Consider the following 18,217-nt stretch of genomic DNA (forward strand, 5'->3'; position numbering starts at 1 on the left):
CCCTGAGCGCTGCTGCCTGGCCTGGTTTCTGAATCCAAAATAGGTGCAGAAACTGTGCTGGGAAGAGCAAGCTGGAAGGACTCATCTAGGGCAAAAAGTAGCAAGGGGACTGATGCCTGTACGTCTGAAAGTGACATTAATGACCAGTTTGCATGCACAGCCCGCAGCCTGCAGCAAGTATAAGGTCAGTCCAGCAGGGCCGTATATTGTGAAAATGTCACACGTTCTTGAACCTGCTGGAGCTGTCAGGTTTGGAGGTTTGGATCGATGTGCATCTCCTCCTTCGCCGTGTGGTCTGGTGGTCACTTAGGGGTTAAACCTTCATCATCTCATACTTTCAAATTATTCATAAAATACATGGAGGTCATCTGCAAAGAAATGACTCAAAACTACATCTTGCATCTTATTCTTTAGTAAATGACTCATGTAGTTTAAGAGAAGGAGGATCTTGTGTTTTCAGGTTTCAGCACTTTATGTTGTTGGCATTCTTTTAAGACATTCAAGTCAGGTCTTGCAGACCAAAAGGGGGAGGCAGAGTGTGGTCAGCTTGTCTTGCGTGTTATGGCTCGTCTACTGAGTAGCATAAAACATGTTAAAAAACATGTCTTCATTGGAGCTTAATCTTGCTTTTTATCCTTATTTTCTACTGAGAACTGCTTTTCAAAGGATTTATAAATGAATGATCGTTATGGAAACAACAACTGAAGGACACTCTCCTAAAATGAACCAAAAACCTTGGCGAAAAATGTTTTCTTAAAAGTTCACGGTTTTAAATCTGCAGTCTTTACTCTGATTTGACTTTATCAAATACAAAACTGTTGTGCGCTTTAAAAATGTGTCTTGTTTGTGACAATTTAGTTATATGTTACTTTGAAAAAATAAAGTAATTAATGACATTTTTATCTTTTTTCAGAGAATAAAGACTAACTTTACTTGATATATCATGATATATATCGTTATTCTGCTATAAAATAATTTTTATCGCGATATACAATTTTTTTTCCATGCAGCCCAGCACTAAAAAAAAGGCCAGAAAGATGAAAATACCAGGAGCTGAAGAAGAGATGGTTTAATTTCTAAAACTAATTTAGAAATGTCATGTTATGAAATAATATTTGAAGAAAGCTCCTTTTAAAGATCGTGTTTTTGTTGTTTTTAGCATGTTCTTGTGGTAGTTTTTTGAATGATGGAAGACATATATAAAGAAAATTAAGCTTAAAATTGCATTTTTGTGTATCTCTTTAATCAAATCAAAACTGTACGGGTGGATTTTTGTTGCACCTGTAATGTTAGGTTGCTAGGGGCTGTAAGCTTGCAGGAGTATAAACAAAGGGATGATGGGAAGTGAGGGCAGGCTTACTCCATGCCACCAACAAAGAGGCAAATTTCTAATGAATTACTGCTGCTTTGCAGAAATTAAGTCCAAAAAGACAACACAATTTTTTTGATTTTGGACAAAAAGGGCATAATTTAAAGTCTACTGTTATTAAAATAAATCAAAAAAGATCAGAGTGGGACTTTAAAAATGTCCTTTTTATAAAACAGGGTCTCATTGTATTTATGCTGTTTTTTTTAAGTACATTTTTTTATTACGCTTTTGTATAATAATTCTCAGAGATTTTATTTGTTGTGACACTGATGTAAAGCTAAAGCACAAGAATTGACTTGCACTCCTGCGTAGAAGCTTTTCAAAGCCCCCAGTGAGGTTGTATTTATACTTGCTGTGTCTGGATCAGCCCGCGGTTACACCTGCTCTGTCTGAACATGGACTGAAAGACAAAAATAAAAAATAAAAACGCCTACAAAACGAGTTTTTGTTCCAGCATCTACAGAAGCAAATTAATCTCCTTTGTCTTAGAGTTTGTGGACGGATGGCAGGAATGTAAATCAAGCTATAAATCAAGTGGTGAAGTTTGATGAAGAATGCTGGTTTAAATGTAGACGTGTGAAGCCTTCATTAGTCAAACTCACCAGAATAACTCACTGACTCACTTCACTTTCTTTCATTTTTGCCAGTATTCTTTAGATCAAACTTGATCCAGGACAAAGAAGAACAATGAAGGATGAGTAGCATCTTCATCTGTGTTTCTGATTAAGGTCAAATATAAATTTTCATGTACAATTAGAATAAAAAAGCAGCAGTTTATTGTTAATTTGTTTGAAAAAACACAGACAAAAATCAAAAACCAAATTAATAAATGCATCAAAACAATAAATTAAAGTCTCAATAAAACAAGATTTGCCAACTTTCAGCTGTTTTACATAGTCAATAACTATAGTTTTTAGCCTGGACTTTCACATTATGAGATAAAGAGAAAGTAAACAGTTTAGCAGACTAGCAAATCTGTGTGTTTGGGTTGAAGGATTTGATTGCATTACTTTAACAGTGGGTTTTTTTAAGTGTTTGAAAGTTGGAAATGATCTGCTCCATTACTCATTGAAAGTCAGACCTGCAGACTTGTGCAGCGGTTCACGGAGCTCTGATCATATATCAAGGCTTATACAAACTTGATATATGATCTGATGTATCACTTAGACGTCCATTAACATTGGATGCAGCCACTTTAAGTTGTGTTTCCACTCTGTTAAAAATGCAGACAAAGGCTTTCCTTTTGTTTCATATATCATTGTTTCATTCACAGCATTTGTTTAAGTAAAAAAAACATGTGAATCTGTAATAATGATCAGCGTAAATAGCACCAAGACTAAAGGAAGAATTGAGTTGCAGAACTTTTTTCACCATTTTACCTCTGTAACAGCTGAAGGACATTTCTGTAACATTTCTGGTAATCTGGGAGTTCTGCAGTTGATGATAAAGTGACTTGTTGGTCAAAGCAACACAAACAGCCTAAATGAGCTTTCTTTGTGTTAAGAATTGGTGCTCCTTGAGAAGAGAATTACAATAATTTTATTGTGTCGCATCAACACCTGATTGTATTTTGATGTTTTGAATGCCTGCTTGTTAGAATAAACACAATCAGATGGTTATTAAAAAAAAAAAAAAAAGCATGGAGGCGGCATCAGCTAACTCAAAACATAAACAAACCTTATGAATAATCTATAAAATATTATTTTAAAGTAAACTTTTCTGCAGTATTGGTGGTTAAAATGTGAAAAGTTATAACTTCTGTAAATGTGCATGCAAAGTATGGATGAGGGTTTTTTTGAGCTTCCTTTCCAAATTTGACAGAAACTCAAAAGTACTAAGTGATGCAGTTCTTCAAATGACCACCAGAGACAGGTTACAAAAGGGAGCAAGTTCCTATTGACTCACAAGGATTGACTGTATATAAAAAACAGGACAGAGCAAGTGAGAGTCACCCACAGAAAAATTACTTATGGTTCCAACTAAATGAAGTCAGTTCAGTCGCCATTTTTCTGCAGTATGTCTGTTGCCATGTTGGAACCAAGCGTCCTTAGGAAGTTGTGACTGGTCCATGTCAGTCTTGGTCTACGTCTCTATGGCAACCACTCTCTCCAATTAGTAGTTAGCATGCTTAAAAGGCCTCTCCAATGAAAGCAGATTCAGTAGAATCTGTCAAACGCTTCATGCTTTCCACTTTAGGCCACCTACTTTTATAGATGCATCTGATTGGTCAGTTCATAATTTGAATAACTTGCACCACAGTAAAAATATAAAGAATTAAGTTAGGATTAGCAAGAAGATTTTCAAAAGGTGTATCAGCAAAAGACTATTTATTCTGACAAATGAAATGACTAAGTAATAGCTGTTTATTTCTCATAAGGATTTTGATTTTTTGGGACCAGCAGGTAGTTCCTAGTTGGATCATGAGTCCAGTTCTCTATATACAGTCAATGCTCCCAAGTTAAAAATGTTAATTCTATTCCAAAATTTAGCCTGAAAACTTCTTGGTTTCAAAAATGTATTTGATGGTTAGGGCTTCTATTCATGACAACTGTGCTTCTAAGTAACATTTTAGCATCATTGGATGTGTTGTTCAATTGGCAGATGAATGAGGTGGACCCAACAAAGCTCTCGCTTTACTTTGTTCCAACTAATCCTCCATTTTCAGAATGTTGTTAAACTGGAACATGCAAGCTCAATGTCATCCACAGGAAATGGCTTAAGTGTGGTTCTAACGAAACAAAATTCAGTCGTCATTTTTTTTTTTTTGCCATGTTGGAACCAGACGTCGCCAGAAGGCAGTGATTGGTCCGAGCCAGGCTGAGTCAACATTTCTATGGCAACCACTCTCTCCAATCTAAAGTGAGCTTGTTGAAAGTCCACATCCCTACCACTTGATAACCGGCTACTTGAAATCAAACGTTAGATGTTGGACCCCTTGCTTTTGCAAAGACATCTGATTGGCCTGTTTAGAACTTGCAATAAAGAAAAAAATATATTATTGAAAAAATGAAAATTATTAAATACTTTGAAAAAAGGGTAGCTTAACAAGAATGGTTGTTCTGACCAATAGAATGACTGAGTAACAGCTGGTTATTTCTTAATAGAAGTCTTTGGGATTCTGTCTTCTTGGAGCCAACAGGCACTTCCTATTCGGGACACTATGGGAGAGTGGTCCCTCAGTCCAGTTCTCATAAAATGATTCATTTTCATCGTGCAAAATCCCAAGTGTGACTTTTTTGGTCAACATAAAAACAAAAGCTCAGCATGAAGAATATCTGCTCAATCGCAAGATTCTAGTTCTGTCGGATGTTGAGGTCGGTCCCCACGGCGACAGTTTGGTCCATCTATGTTGGACGTCGGGGGTTCCTGGGCGTTACATCAGCAGGGTTTCTTTGATTGAAAACCTGCAGCGAGGTGTGTCTCGGTGCTTACAGTGCAAGGACTTGCAGTTGTTGCAGCAGCGTGATGGTATGAGTGTGTTTATATGTGCGTGGTGGCCAGCATCCTGTCTACTGTAGCAGCGCTGCCAGTGTAATGATAGTCAGAGGCAATGGTGATTCATCCCAGTGTGTCATTAGTTTGTCTCTGGGCTGAACATCTAATAATAGATTTCTGCAAGAAGAGAGAGATCCCCTCTGTGTGTATGTGTGTGTCTTTTGTGTGTTGCTGGGGGGTGGGTGAGGCACTTGGTGTGCTAGAACAAGTCTGGGGGTGTGGACGCGGCCCGTGTGTGCGTTAGATTCTACGCTTGTTCATCTGTTTTCTTCAAGACAGCTGCATCTAAAGTGAAGTTAGTTTTGAGAGTCCACGAGGACAACCTGGGTTTAAACTGAGACGAATCTAAGAAAAATCACAAAATGTTTTTTTCTTTAAAGATAATTTTGAGAAGAAATGCACAAATTGAGGACACTTTCACACTTTGATAGTCTTGTGGACATTGTTTTTGTGGGATGGAAATGCCAAAAATGTGTCTTAGGTTTGGTTTGCTTTCACACTTGATTGGAGCATCGAAAAATGTCATCAGTCATCACAAGAGTGGCTTTTTTGGAGGTGATGGGGAGTAAAAAATAAACAACGAAAAAATAAGTGGGAAGTCCTCTGACTTTCATGTATTGGTAGAAGTGACTTCCTCACTATATAGAAAGTTATTAACAAGTTAATAAAAAATATATATAGTCTTTTTACACTGTGTTCAGTTGACTGTATAAGTGAGAACTGGACATAGTGAGTGTGTGACGCCACAGAAAATGCCTTGATTTCAGTTTCAACCAAATCAAGTCAAATTAGTTGTAATTTTTCTGTAATACAGACTTCGCCATGTTGGAACCAGACAACGTTAGCAAGCTGTGATTGGTCTGAGGGGAGGGGTCACTCAGTCCAGTTCCCATATACAGTCTATGGATTGTTCCCATTCTTTCATTTGCTGGACAATCCCTCTAGATTCCCACTGCAACAAACCTCATGAGAGTTTTGAAGTTGTCATGAGTTCACTTGTTTATGCCACTTGAGAGTTCAAGGTTTTTTTTAAACAATGTCACACCTTACAGCCTAATGTCACGACTCAAAACAGGTTTTTTGTTGTTTTTTTTTTAACATACATGCAACAGACGCTTAATCCTAATTCCTGTTAGCTGATTAACGGGTAGAACACACAGCAATGTTTTCTTTACCTAGATAAAGTAATGCTGCTGCCTAAGCACATCCAAAGTTAACCCTTAAACACCTGAGATGTCATTGGTGACGGCTAATAAACACTCTCTCCTTGACACACCGTAACTCCTCCATCCTTTACCCGATCAACGTGAATCATCTTAGTCTGACACAGAAAAAGACAGGTTTTTATATCGGGTTTGCACTGATATGCACCACATTCCTAACATTACTTTGTTCACGTTGACTGCGTAAATACTTCACTACTGTAAAGGGTTGCAAGGGGACTTTTCCACTGGAAATAACAACGTAAATGGTTGAAAAGCTACCATAGTTAAAAGAATGTTAACACTGGAACTAAAACCCTGATGTTAAAGGTTTAAGGAATAACCAAACGTTAACAAGTTTCTGTGGTCTAACATGAGTAGTTTCACTAAGTTTAGATAAACGAACACTAAAATAAAGTAATTGTAATCGTTTTTTTTGTTTGTTTTTTATAAGGAAAACCAGATTTATGAAGCACGACTTAAAATGCTTTGCTAAATAAAATAAAAGTTAAAGCTTTAATAAGTCAATTTTATGAAAAAATCTTCTGTGGATCAAATTAATTGTTTGCATATTATCTGATTATAACAAATGTAATTAAAGGTGTTTTAATGAGCATTTTTATTTATAAAGAACTCATTGTTGCATCTGTACTTGTACTTTTGTTTATGTTACAACCGCTAAAAATCAAAAATGGTATTAAAAATATATTTTAAATGCAATAAAATGTTTTAAACTGTAATTTATCTCATCGACTCCAGAAATCTCTGAAGGTTTGTAACAAATAGAAAAGAAACTGGGGAAAAGATCCTTTCTTGTAAATACAAGGTGCCTTTATTAGCTTGAATGTTAATGTTTAATTTGTCATTAACTGATTAACTAAATTCAAATTAGAATCAAAGCCTCTGTCTTGTTACAGAAAAACAAAGTATTTTTATGGGATTGGGATGAAATGATGCATTTCCTTTTGATTTGGGTATTAGTTGTGCGTTAGATAACAAAATAAAGCATAAAAAAATCTAATTCAAGATGCAGATTGTAAATTTAGGGTTTTTGAGGAAGACTTTCTGTCCACTGTGTCTCATCCAAAAAGACACTTTAGTGCATTTATAAGAAAATTAACTGATATTACTGCATATTTCTGCTGATGAACTGATGGTTTGAAGAGCAGTATGAGGGGGAGTTAACAGATGAGTGATGATAATTGAGGGGAAAGTCTTTTTGGACCTGAATAAACAGAAAAGTCTCCCACAGCTGTGAAGAGTGAGAGGCTGGATTTTGCTTCCTACTTCACACACCACACATTCCAGTGTTCTAAAATACACACACACAAAGACACACACACACTTAACTAAAGAGTGGGCTGTAGAGGAGCCGCTGGTGACAGGGGTTGTTAAAGGATAAACCACAGACTGTGATAACTGCCGGAAAGAGCCACTGTGGATGTACAGTGCAATGTCAAGGTAGTCTTCTTCGCTCTAAATCCTCTTTGTACAGAATAAGACAAGTTTGTTCTTTTGCTAATTTAGTTTTCTTGCAGAACAAACATTGTTTTCCCTTAAAGATTTTTCTGGAACATCACATAGAATTAAAAAAAAAAATAAAAATAAAAAAGGAAAGCAGTGTCTGTGGTTCTCTCCTCAATGGTTCTCAGGCTAGTTTTACATAATTATACAATTCAGTGATATTTCTTATCACTAATAGTAGTGTAGGTGTTGCATGCACACTAATTTGCAAAAATAATAATTTTAACAATAATATATTTTTAAATATGCACATTTTCTCATGTACAATTGACCACAGATTATTTCTGATTCCTATTTTATAAAACAGTTTAGTCTAAAGTTATATCTCAAACACAATGAAGAACAGCACATGAAATAATACAGCTTACAAAGATAGACTAATCAGCACAAACTTTATGTCTTCATAACTATTTTTATGTTTGTTATGCTTAGATTATTTAATAAAAGTGAACAGGAGGAGGTATGTTCCTCATAAATGTGATTAGAACAAATATTTTCAAGCTTCTGCTGATTGAAGATTCCTTTTTGTTTCTCTGGGATCGTAACTGTAATTTGTTTTCCCTAATTTCCGATAGAGAAACAATTAGAAATTAAGAAAATTAGCGAGATTCTAATCACAGATTTTTTCAGTTTCCAAAATGCAAGAAAATCAATTTTTTTTAAACTCCAACATTGTAGAAATTATAAAGACTGAAGTTGGAAAAAGTTTCCTTTCTTGATTAGTTAATTTAAATTTGCACAATAGATGCTTATGATAGTTCATAGATTGGTTAATTTAGCCTAAAGAAACTGCAAACTCAAATCTTGATTTGATGTCAAAACCAACGAAGACTGGAAGTGTCAGAACTACTTTTTTTGGTAAATTCTCTACATTAATTGAATACATTTGAGGTTTTACTCTGAATCTTTATATATATTTTATTTTTAAATTAATGCTACATTTATGCTGTAAAAGCTGAAGAAAAGCATCCTGAAAAAAAGATTAACGCGACTACAAAAAGAATTTTGGAATTTGCAAATTACCTGCAGTAAGAAATGTGTTCTAGACTATTTAAGCTATAAGAGGATTATCTGTTTAAATAAAAAAGGTTTCTGTGGTCCGTCTACATATCTTGTCCAAGTCATCAAAGCTTTGGGCATTATTGAAACTTGCCTTATTGTAAAAGCAATAAATCTTAGGGAAAACAAACATTAGAGAGTAGTAATATGTCCATGCAACAAGTAATTTTCACTTTGCAAGAAATCTTATAAGATATTAAAATCTAAAAACAAGAATTTTCTTACAATTCAAGCATTCAAAAAGAAAAAAATAACCAAAAAAAAGCTTTCTGTGACATAGTATGACTTCAAATTGAATGTTATAAACCCCAACAAATAGCTTTTGCTAGATCTAAGCAAATTCTTGTATTTTTTGACTATTTACTTAATTCTAGTTCATTTTCATTATAGTGACAAAAACTAGTGTAATAAGTGGAAATTAAGCATTTTGTAAGCAAAATGAGAATACAATCTTAGTGTAAGTTGGCTCATCATAATAAATCTTCATTAAATCTAAAACTAGCTTTAATTCTTAATATATACATTTACTTATTTGTCTCTAAATTATTGATAATGAATGCCTGTACTACCGTGTCTTCATTTTTTTAACTTTAAAGTCTAACATTCTCTAAATTGAATACTGTAAAATGTTAGTTTAAGTCTTAAATCAAGTTTTTAATATTATTAAGGGCATGGAGCAACAGACTGACTGATTTTAATAATATTTTACTTATTTCTAAGAAATGAGACAAACATCTCGACTGTGTAGAGAAAAGAGAAGTCTAAACGAAAATCTCTTGAATGTCTAAAAACATTTAAATCTTTGCAAGGATCATTATAATGAAATTTGGTAGCTATCTTTTTGTACAAATCAAGGAGAACATGGAAACAATTAGAAAAAGAATTAATCTAGGCTAAGATTGCACAACATATTCAACTAAAGTCACAAGTTTGCACTTTTCCTCCTTTCAGACACACAATATTTAGCAAATCAATGATGGGGTCTTTTTAATGTAATAAAAAATCTGTAGTCTTGATTTCAAACTGCAATCTGCCAGGCTCTTCCACAGTATTTTTCCCTAATCAGTCACACCAACATTTGGTGATTAACAAGCCCCCACTGCTCTCTGGGCAAACCTCAGCTATTATGAGTCACGTCCTCTGGTTCAAGGACGAGCTCACTTTGTTTGAAGCAAGCAAATCCCTCAAGGGCTTCATTTATGAGGGCTTCCCCCAGGCAAGAGAAGAATGCTGGACTGGAGACACGCTGCCAAAAGCGAGGCTTTGATGCCAACCTGGCTAATCTGAACCACTCCCACTCCTAAGGGGCTCTCACCAACACTGACACATCTGAAAAAGCATCAGAAAAACCTGTTACAACACAGAGGAACAATGCAGAATAATGAGATTTTAATTAGTTTGGCAGTAATTGCATCATCTTATCTAAGGATGAGATAAATTTCTCCGTGAAAAGATATGCTGGTTTAATTGCCTGGGTGCCAGCCAGCGTTTTCATTGCTACTTTCGAAGTCATAAAAGAAGCCCCTAAAGCCTCATTTGTGTTTACTCTCCAGTTTTTCATTTCATCTCTGTGTTTGAACGAGTCTAGTCTGTAAATATATTCTTTGCACAAGTTGACATCTGGGTATGACAAAAAAAAAAGATGAACTGTGGTTTTAAAGGAGCAGTGTGGGAATTGTAATGTCTCCAGTAAGGCGTCTCGATTCATTTGCAGCTGAGAATCATGGCTCTGTTATATCGCAGGAACATTAAGAGTCCCCTGTGTCCTACCTATAAAACTGCTGGAAGTTGCTGTTATTTATTACTTACTTGTGACAAAGGAGGTCGTATCTAATCTGCTAAAGTGATGGCATTCATTCAGCCCGACGTCGGTCTTGTTTATATTAATATACTTTCGCAGCTTTTATGTAACCTCAGTAGTGACACTCTCACAGTTTGCATTAGTGTGTGGACGTCGAGTGAGGTGTACTACTCAAATCAGATTTTTCAGTGTACTGCTAATGCCGGGATTTGGTGGTGTGAAGAACCCAAATGCAGGAGACGGAGACTAGTGGCAGAAACTCAAATAAACAACACAAAAATAGGACGAAATCAAACTGTCATAAACTTGAATTAAGGGGAAACAAAAGGAGGACAAACCGAGAACTTGACACTGACTCAAAGAAAATCATTGACTTTCACACTGAGGGATAATTAACAAGCAGAAAGCTGTTGTCACATGCAGGAAGAAGCATGAGTGGAAAAGAGAAAAAAGGTGAAAAACATTAGTGTTGATAATTTTTACAACATTTCACTTTAAATATTGTAGTGACAAATTAGCCCAACAGCTAAAATGATTATAAACAGATTCAATAGATCCCTCCTTTGTAAAAATACATTTTTTGATTTCTTGACAATGCAAGTTCATTTCATATGTTATATCATTTTGTTTAGCTTGAGCCAATGATTCATATTACATTTTTTTCAGGAAGTGGTGGTGGAGGACCCAAAATGCAGAAGAGACTAGACTTGGATACAGGAACTTAAAACATTTACTAAAAATGACAGAAAACCACAGCAGCAACAGAAAGGTGGCATAACAGAACAGAGCACATGACCTGACCAGGATAAACTGAAAACCAGACTCTTAAGTTTTCTCAGGGCAATTAACTGAACTTAAGACAGCTGTGGATCATGAACCTGAAACTGGTGTGACTTTTTAACCCTTCCGCTCTCCTTAGTTTGTTTACATTAAAAGTGGGGTCATCTGGACCCCCCAAAGACAGTGCGCTGAACTTTTTTTTATCTTTGATTTTTGAGTTTCACTAATGTCCATGACAGACATAAAATCCTGTCCACCTTTGTCATGGAAGGAATCACATATCAATATGTGGTTGGAGTCAACTGGACCCCAAAGAGAGCGGAAGGGCTAAACAGAGCATGACCAAAAATCCTCACTACTAACAAATACTCAAACCTGACAATTTTCACAGTATTCATATAAAAAATAAATGTGCGAGCAGTAAAGGAACGCCACTTTTGCAAGCTTGCCACGCTAAAGCTGTTAAAAATCTTCAACATTTTTTCCCAGGTAGCTTACCAATGATGCTCATGATAAAATGAAAATCTCTTGGGGGAGTTTAAATTAGTAGAAAGTATCAAAAGTCTTTTTTTTTATTATTATTTTTATTTTTTTTAATTAGAAAAATCAAGATGGCGGCTTCCAAGGTCAATGAAACTTTGGTTGTGGTTGTAGACTTAGTCCATGTCCGAATGCTTTCACTACTCACTACATAGTTCACTATATAATGGCTTTACCATTTTGTAGTGCTGTCCGAATCTATAACTTCAACATTTTGCAAACATTTGTGAAATTGTTGTCATATTCGCCATTTAGAAAAATAAAAGTAAGCATAAGGCCTGAATTGCATTTAAAATCCAGTGCACTAGATAGTCCTGCACTATATAGTTTTTAGTAGTTAGGGATTAGAGTGGGAATTTGGACAAAGCCTTAATCTTGTGGCACATGTGTAAAGTTTTTTGAAGATTGCTCGAACTAAATTTTTGTTTTTCCATGTTGTACGAACATTAAAAAATTGACAAATTTCCCACAACATGGCTTCCAAGAAATAGATCCTGTTGCCATCCCATAATAATCTCAAAACTGTCTTTGGTTATCCCTGACACGTGTGTTTTATTAATGGATTTAAAAATTTTTTTGAGCCCTCATAAGAAATTTTGGCCCCATTCATTTTTTTTAATGGTTTTGCCTTCTGAATTGTTATCTTTATCTTTTTTAGAGGGGTCATTCTTTTTGTCACAAATTAATTGAGTATGTTATGAGGACAAAATTTTGCTCAAGGGTGCATTTAAAAAAAAAAAAAAAATCAACAACAATCTGGTCCAGGATTGCTGTGGGAAATAATTATGTGGTGGCAGTGTGGTTCATGGCAAGGTGACTTGGATTTTTCCTCTAATGAACATTGTCCATTAGCTACGAGCCAGCAGAGTGAAGCAGCTTTCACTGTGCAGACTGCTAACATATCTGACAATTTGTTCCTCTTTCTGCTTTAATTAGAACATCAAAGGTCAGACACACAGCAGAGGCTTCCATAGAAAAGCACTGCAATGCCACAGTGGGATGTATTGTGTGTATTACCATAGCAATGATTCAGAATAAAGCTGCAGTCCAAGGCTCAAAGTGAGTCTGCGGGGAGCCAATGTTAGACGATTTTCTCACTTTGCAGCAGAAAAATCAGACCATCCACCAGAGTCCCACATGCACCGTCTCAGAATGAAGTGACCTCTTTTGGGCTGAACTAGTTTCAAAGACAATGCATACAGCACTCATCACATCCATTACATCCAGAGTGGAACATCAGCAGGCACGTCGACTGTGTACGTCGTAGCCGTCACTCTTCAAAAGGGAGCCACTGGGCGATGAATTAAAGTCCCAGTTTGCTCTTGGGCTGAAAGCGAGTTTACATGGAATGTTGAAAAGTCCTACTTTTCATGATGCCATCTGTCTGTTCGCTGGCTTTTCACTCTTTAATCAGAGCAACAAAAAGCCAGGAGATTTGATCCCCCTGGAGATGAACATCCTCTGAGGCTCCTGGGAAGTAACGGCTCGGCTTTCTAGAGCAACTCTGAAAAACTGGAGCTGTTTTTTCAGCTTCGTCTCTTCCTAATCGGGGGTTGTCTGTGACTTTGAGGGATTCTGACTTTGTAAAAAAGCAGCCTAGTTATTGAGAGTGCAGGACCATCATTGCTGGAAGTACTGTGACAATGACCGTGTTGAACATGCACGCTCCTCATCAGTTTTTCATCTCACTTCCTTTCCTTCTAATGTTTTGCCTGGAAGCTTTGGTCTATCCCGTCCTCTGAAATTAGTTTTGAGGAGTAATCCCTTAATCAGAGAGTCTCGTTGGGATTACCCTACAGAGCAGCCTCAGTCACTGCTCTGCACCAAAAGCAGCAGCTTTTGACATCTACAGCAATCGTGTTCTGTGTTCAGTCATAAAGGAACAGTGTGCAACAGGAGACACAAATACTTTACCAACTTATTTAGCATGAACTTCAGATGTTGGTGTGACTCCCCAACAGAAGATAACAGTGGCGGCAAACAAGACAGGAAATACCAATGATAAAAACACAACTTTATAAATATTGCAATAATATTCTAATGAATTAAACATGTTTTTTTTCAGTTAAAACTAAATTTTTGTGGCATTTATGAGTATAGCTTTGCAGTAAATGCTCTCCTACGAGCAGTAATGACCTTGTTTCAGTTTGACACATTTCTTCCTGGAGCACGATTAGTGTCCTGAATGTCCTGAGTACTCGGATTGTAGTAGGTCAAGCAAACCACAGAGAGTTGGAATGTGGGATGGGGTTACAGCTACGTGGATTTAATTGTCACAGAATTATCATATTTTCCGCACTATGAAGTGCACCGGATTGTAAATGGTCTATTTTCAAACTTTTTTTCATATATAAGACGCATTAAAGTGAGACAAAAGAGTCGGAGATCAGTCAGTCAGTCAGTCAGTCAGTCAGACTTTGACTGTGTTCATAGTAACTCTTGAACTTGTATATGATACATGGTCGCCTGGTCAGAGTATTCACAATATCTGTAACTCCCAACCTTGGTTGCAACTCATAAAAAACAGACAGATCCAGCTAAAACCTACGTTACTGTGAGTACGGTAACTCCCAACTTTGTTAGAACCATGTAAGTACACGTTAGTGTATTTACAGAAAAAAAACGTAACCTTGTTTGTAACTCGTAAAGAAACAAAGCAAAAAACACTAAGATTTTAACTGAACGCCTTGTATCTCTCAAAATTGCTTCAACATAAGCACAAACAAAAGGAATCCATATACAAAGAATATATAAGACACACTGCCTTTTTTCAAAACTAAAGGACCTATATCATGCAAAATCAACTTTTTGAGCTTTTAAGTGTATTATAGTTAATTAAAACATTCATTCCATTCATGCATCTCTAAGTATTCCTCTAAAACACTTGCGTAATGAGCATTAGCCCCTCCCAATCCATGAAAACGAGTGGGCCTTCACATTGTGACATCACAAATTGGAGAACAGCCCCTCCCGGAAAGAGTCTGCGCTGCCAAAAATAGTTTCTCATTCCCAAAAGATACTTATTGCAGGCAGCAGTGGATGCAGTTTGTTTTTCCTGTGCAGAAACTTTGACTTAGGAACTTTTGCTTGTTTGGCCATCTTCATAAAGGACAGTTCTGTGAACAAAACTTATTATAATTCTGTATTTATTTAACCATTAGTGTGCTGAAAACTGGTGGGTCTGCATGGTTTATTCTTGTTTTTAAAATATTTGATTTGTGTGTTATGAAATTTATGTGGAGGATATATTTTTAACTGGTCTAAGTTCACAGGAGAGCAAAGATAAAAAACAAAACTAAAGTTTATCTTAGAGAAAACACTTTAAAAAAAATTATGTATTAACACTAAGACAAGACAAATATTAAGAACTCTTTTTTATTTTCTCTAAATCTCTAAACAAAGACACAAAGTTCAATAGCAAACAGAGCCTCTAAAAGAAGATGGAAGGTTCTTTGGTCTTCTACCATACAGCAAGGCAAAAATAAGACTTATCAGTCACTGATTCTGCAAGTTGTCCCACTTAAACAGTCTGACTGCAATCTCTCCACCATATACCAAGACCAAAGAGCTGTCAAAGGACACCAGGGCCAAGACTGTACATGTTAACAAGACTGGGATGAACCAATCTACAATAAGCAAACAGTTTGGTGAGAAGGAATTAAGTGTTGGAGCAATTATTAGAACGTGACAGAAATACAAGATCACTGACGATCTCCTTCCACCTGGAGCTCCATGAAACATCTCACCTGGTTGGATGCAAATGACCTCAAGAAAATTGGAAACAGACCAGAACTTTTCAAGAGAACTGGTCAATGACCTGAAGAGAGCTGGGACCACAGTAGCCAAAGGTTTCGATAGCAACACACTACGTCGTCATGGATTCAAATCCTGCAGAGCTTCAAAGTCCCCCTGCTTAAACCAGCACATGTCCAGGCCCGTCTAACGTTCTCCAGAGAGCATTTGGATGATTCAGAGGAGGATTGGGAGAAGGTCATGTGGTCAGATGAGACCAAAATGGAACGCTTTGATATAAACACCACCTGCTGTGTTTGGACGGGAAAAAGACTGAGCTACAAGAACATCACCCACTGTGAAGCATGGGGTGGAAACATCATGCATGGGGGCTGCTTTTCTGCAAAGAGGGCAGGATGACTGATCCGTCTGAAGGTGAGATGTTGAGCAGAAATCTCCTTCTATCAGTGAACATGGCCAGACAACAAGGGGCCGACTATATAAAATACATTTCCAGGTTCTGGAGTAGCCAATCTCTGGGCATCAATCCAATATAGAATCTGTGGAGGGAGTAGAAAATTAGTAGTCAAAGTTCTAGAGAAGATCTGCATGAAAGAATGGACCAAAATAGCAACTACAGTGTGTGAAAACTGGAAACAACCAGGATTACATTCTAAAGTATTGAGTTGAACTTTAGTTATTAACCAAATACTTATTTTCTGCACAATTACACACATTTCTACTCCTGATTCTCACAGTTAGTTTTCTTAAAATGAACATTAAGAAAAAAACAGATCTTAAGGGGAACAACTTGCAAAAATGTAGAGCTTATACTTGAGCAAATAACATAACTTTTGTGGCAGTTTTGCCATCAAAAAGGATTTTGTGTCTTTTCTTCACTATGAAAACCAAAAATGATTTCTGTCCAGTAATAGTAGAGCTCTGTATTTTTACAGTAAAAATAATGTTCTCAGTAAGCATTCACGCTTGAATCATTTGCTTCCCACTTGAGCATAAGAATCAGAGGCATAAACTGCTCAATTTATTTCTAGATGGGCTTTTAGCAAAGGAAAAATGCACTCGGCAAGAAATGCAATTTGTTATCCAAGTTGAGTGAAACACTGGGAGTCTAGTCTCCCTGGTCTGTTGGAAGGTAAAATGTGGTAAATGAATCAGGAAAAGACCTCATAAAGTTTAAAATATGTGTTGTTATATTTAAGATCTCTACTTAGTGTCACAAAGGACTTTTATTAATAAACTGACTGATGCTCGGAAAGAAACTGATTTACTGTAAAATTCACGTTTGAGGGAAAGACTGGGAGTTGGGATTTTGCTAGTATTCAATAGGGAGGGAGAGTGGAAAACCGGGCTGTAGCACACAGTCATGACTGCAGCTACAGGAGGAAAAAAAGAGCACCCTGAGGTAAAGCATGCAAATGTGAAGCAAACATGCAAACTTCAGTGGCCAGAGCTCTGTTTTCCTGCTGGAAGGGCCTGTTCACAGCACACCAATTGGGCTGTGTCTGAGTCCATCTGGCCCCCGAGTATGGCTCTTCTGGTAGCTCATGCGATCCCTCTGGTGCCGTTCCCGGGTGCTAGCCACTGGCTCGCCTCGTAGAGGCCTGCCACGGCACCTGGCCCGGAACTCAAGGATGGGATAGAGTTGGTAGAAATGTGAACAGATTTTGCAGTAGACACTTTATAAGGGTTTGTGAAATTATGAGTAGACCTAGGAAAGGAAAACTATTGATTCCTTGTTGATTTCAGCATGGCACGGCCTTGCTAATGTCTTGAGCTGCTTTCACAATATAATGAACCTGCAGATTTGGTTCACTCAGGCAGAGAAGTCTAATGGATGTCATACATTTGTCTAGGCCTCTCTAGAAGTGAACCAAAGATTGACGTGAACAAAACTGCCTGACCAAGGCAAGAATCAAACCAGCTTGTCCTAAATCATTTGATTATTACATATTAACTATTGGGTTGCTGTGGTGCAGAAGTAGAGTAGTCTGCCTCTGATAGAGGATTCTAGGTTTGGTTGCCCCCTTTGAAAATGCCTGCAAACAACGGCAAAGCCTGGTCAGCGGTGGAACTGCAAACATTCCTTGCCATCCTTGGCGATGATGTGATACATGGTGAGCAAGAGGAATGCTACTCGTTACACCACGCAGGTACTGGGAAAACAAACCGCTCAGTGGAAGTGTGGCTTAACTGAGTGGAAACACTCACCAGAAATTAACTGGACCATACCGTACCACTCCGTACTATACCGGACTGGACCGCTCAGTAGAAATGAGACTTTAGTACTTTTGGGAAAGACCCCACATTGCTCCTGATGGTTATAGATTGGCGCCAGTGTTAAGCGGTGAATGTAAGGGTGCTGAAAAGAGGGGATAAAGCTGATTCCAGGGGCCCAGACTGGGGGGGCTCACAGAGTACCCTAATGCAAATTTACCACTGTGTTCGGGGCCCTATAAAAATTATATTCATGCGGCCCAAAATCTCTACTGCCGCCCCTGGGTAACTGGGACTGTAAAGGTCTTTGGGCCTTAACCCTTTAACACCTGAGATGTTGTTGGCGACACCTAAATAGCTCTCGCTCTTTGACATACTGTTTTCACACTTGCCAAAAAAAAACAAGAAACAAACCCTGGTGCTAATCGAACCTGCCAGCGTGAATACACCCAACAGCTGAGGCTGTTTTACTAAAAACAC

The 18,217-nt window shown here is 37.2% G+C and overlaps 1 protein-coding gene across 1 annotated transcript in view; it reads left to right on the forward strand.

The window, feature by feature from the left end:
* ppm1e (protein phosphatase, Mg2+/Mn2+ dependent, 1E) overlaps nt 1–18,217 on the forward strand; it is a 50,512-nt gene that overhangs the window by 1,576 nt on the left and 30,719 nt on the right. The gene's annotated exons all lie outside the window — the stretch shown is intronic.

Source organism: Oryzias melastigma, linkage group LG14, assembly GCF_002922805.2.
Source record: "Oryzias melastigma strain HK-1 linkage group LG14, ASM292280v2, whole genome shotgun sequence".
In the NCBI taxonomy this organism is placed as follows: domain Eukaryota; kingdom Metazoa; phylum Chordata; class Actinopteri; order Beloniformes; family Adrianichthyidae; genus Oryzias; species Oryzias melastigma.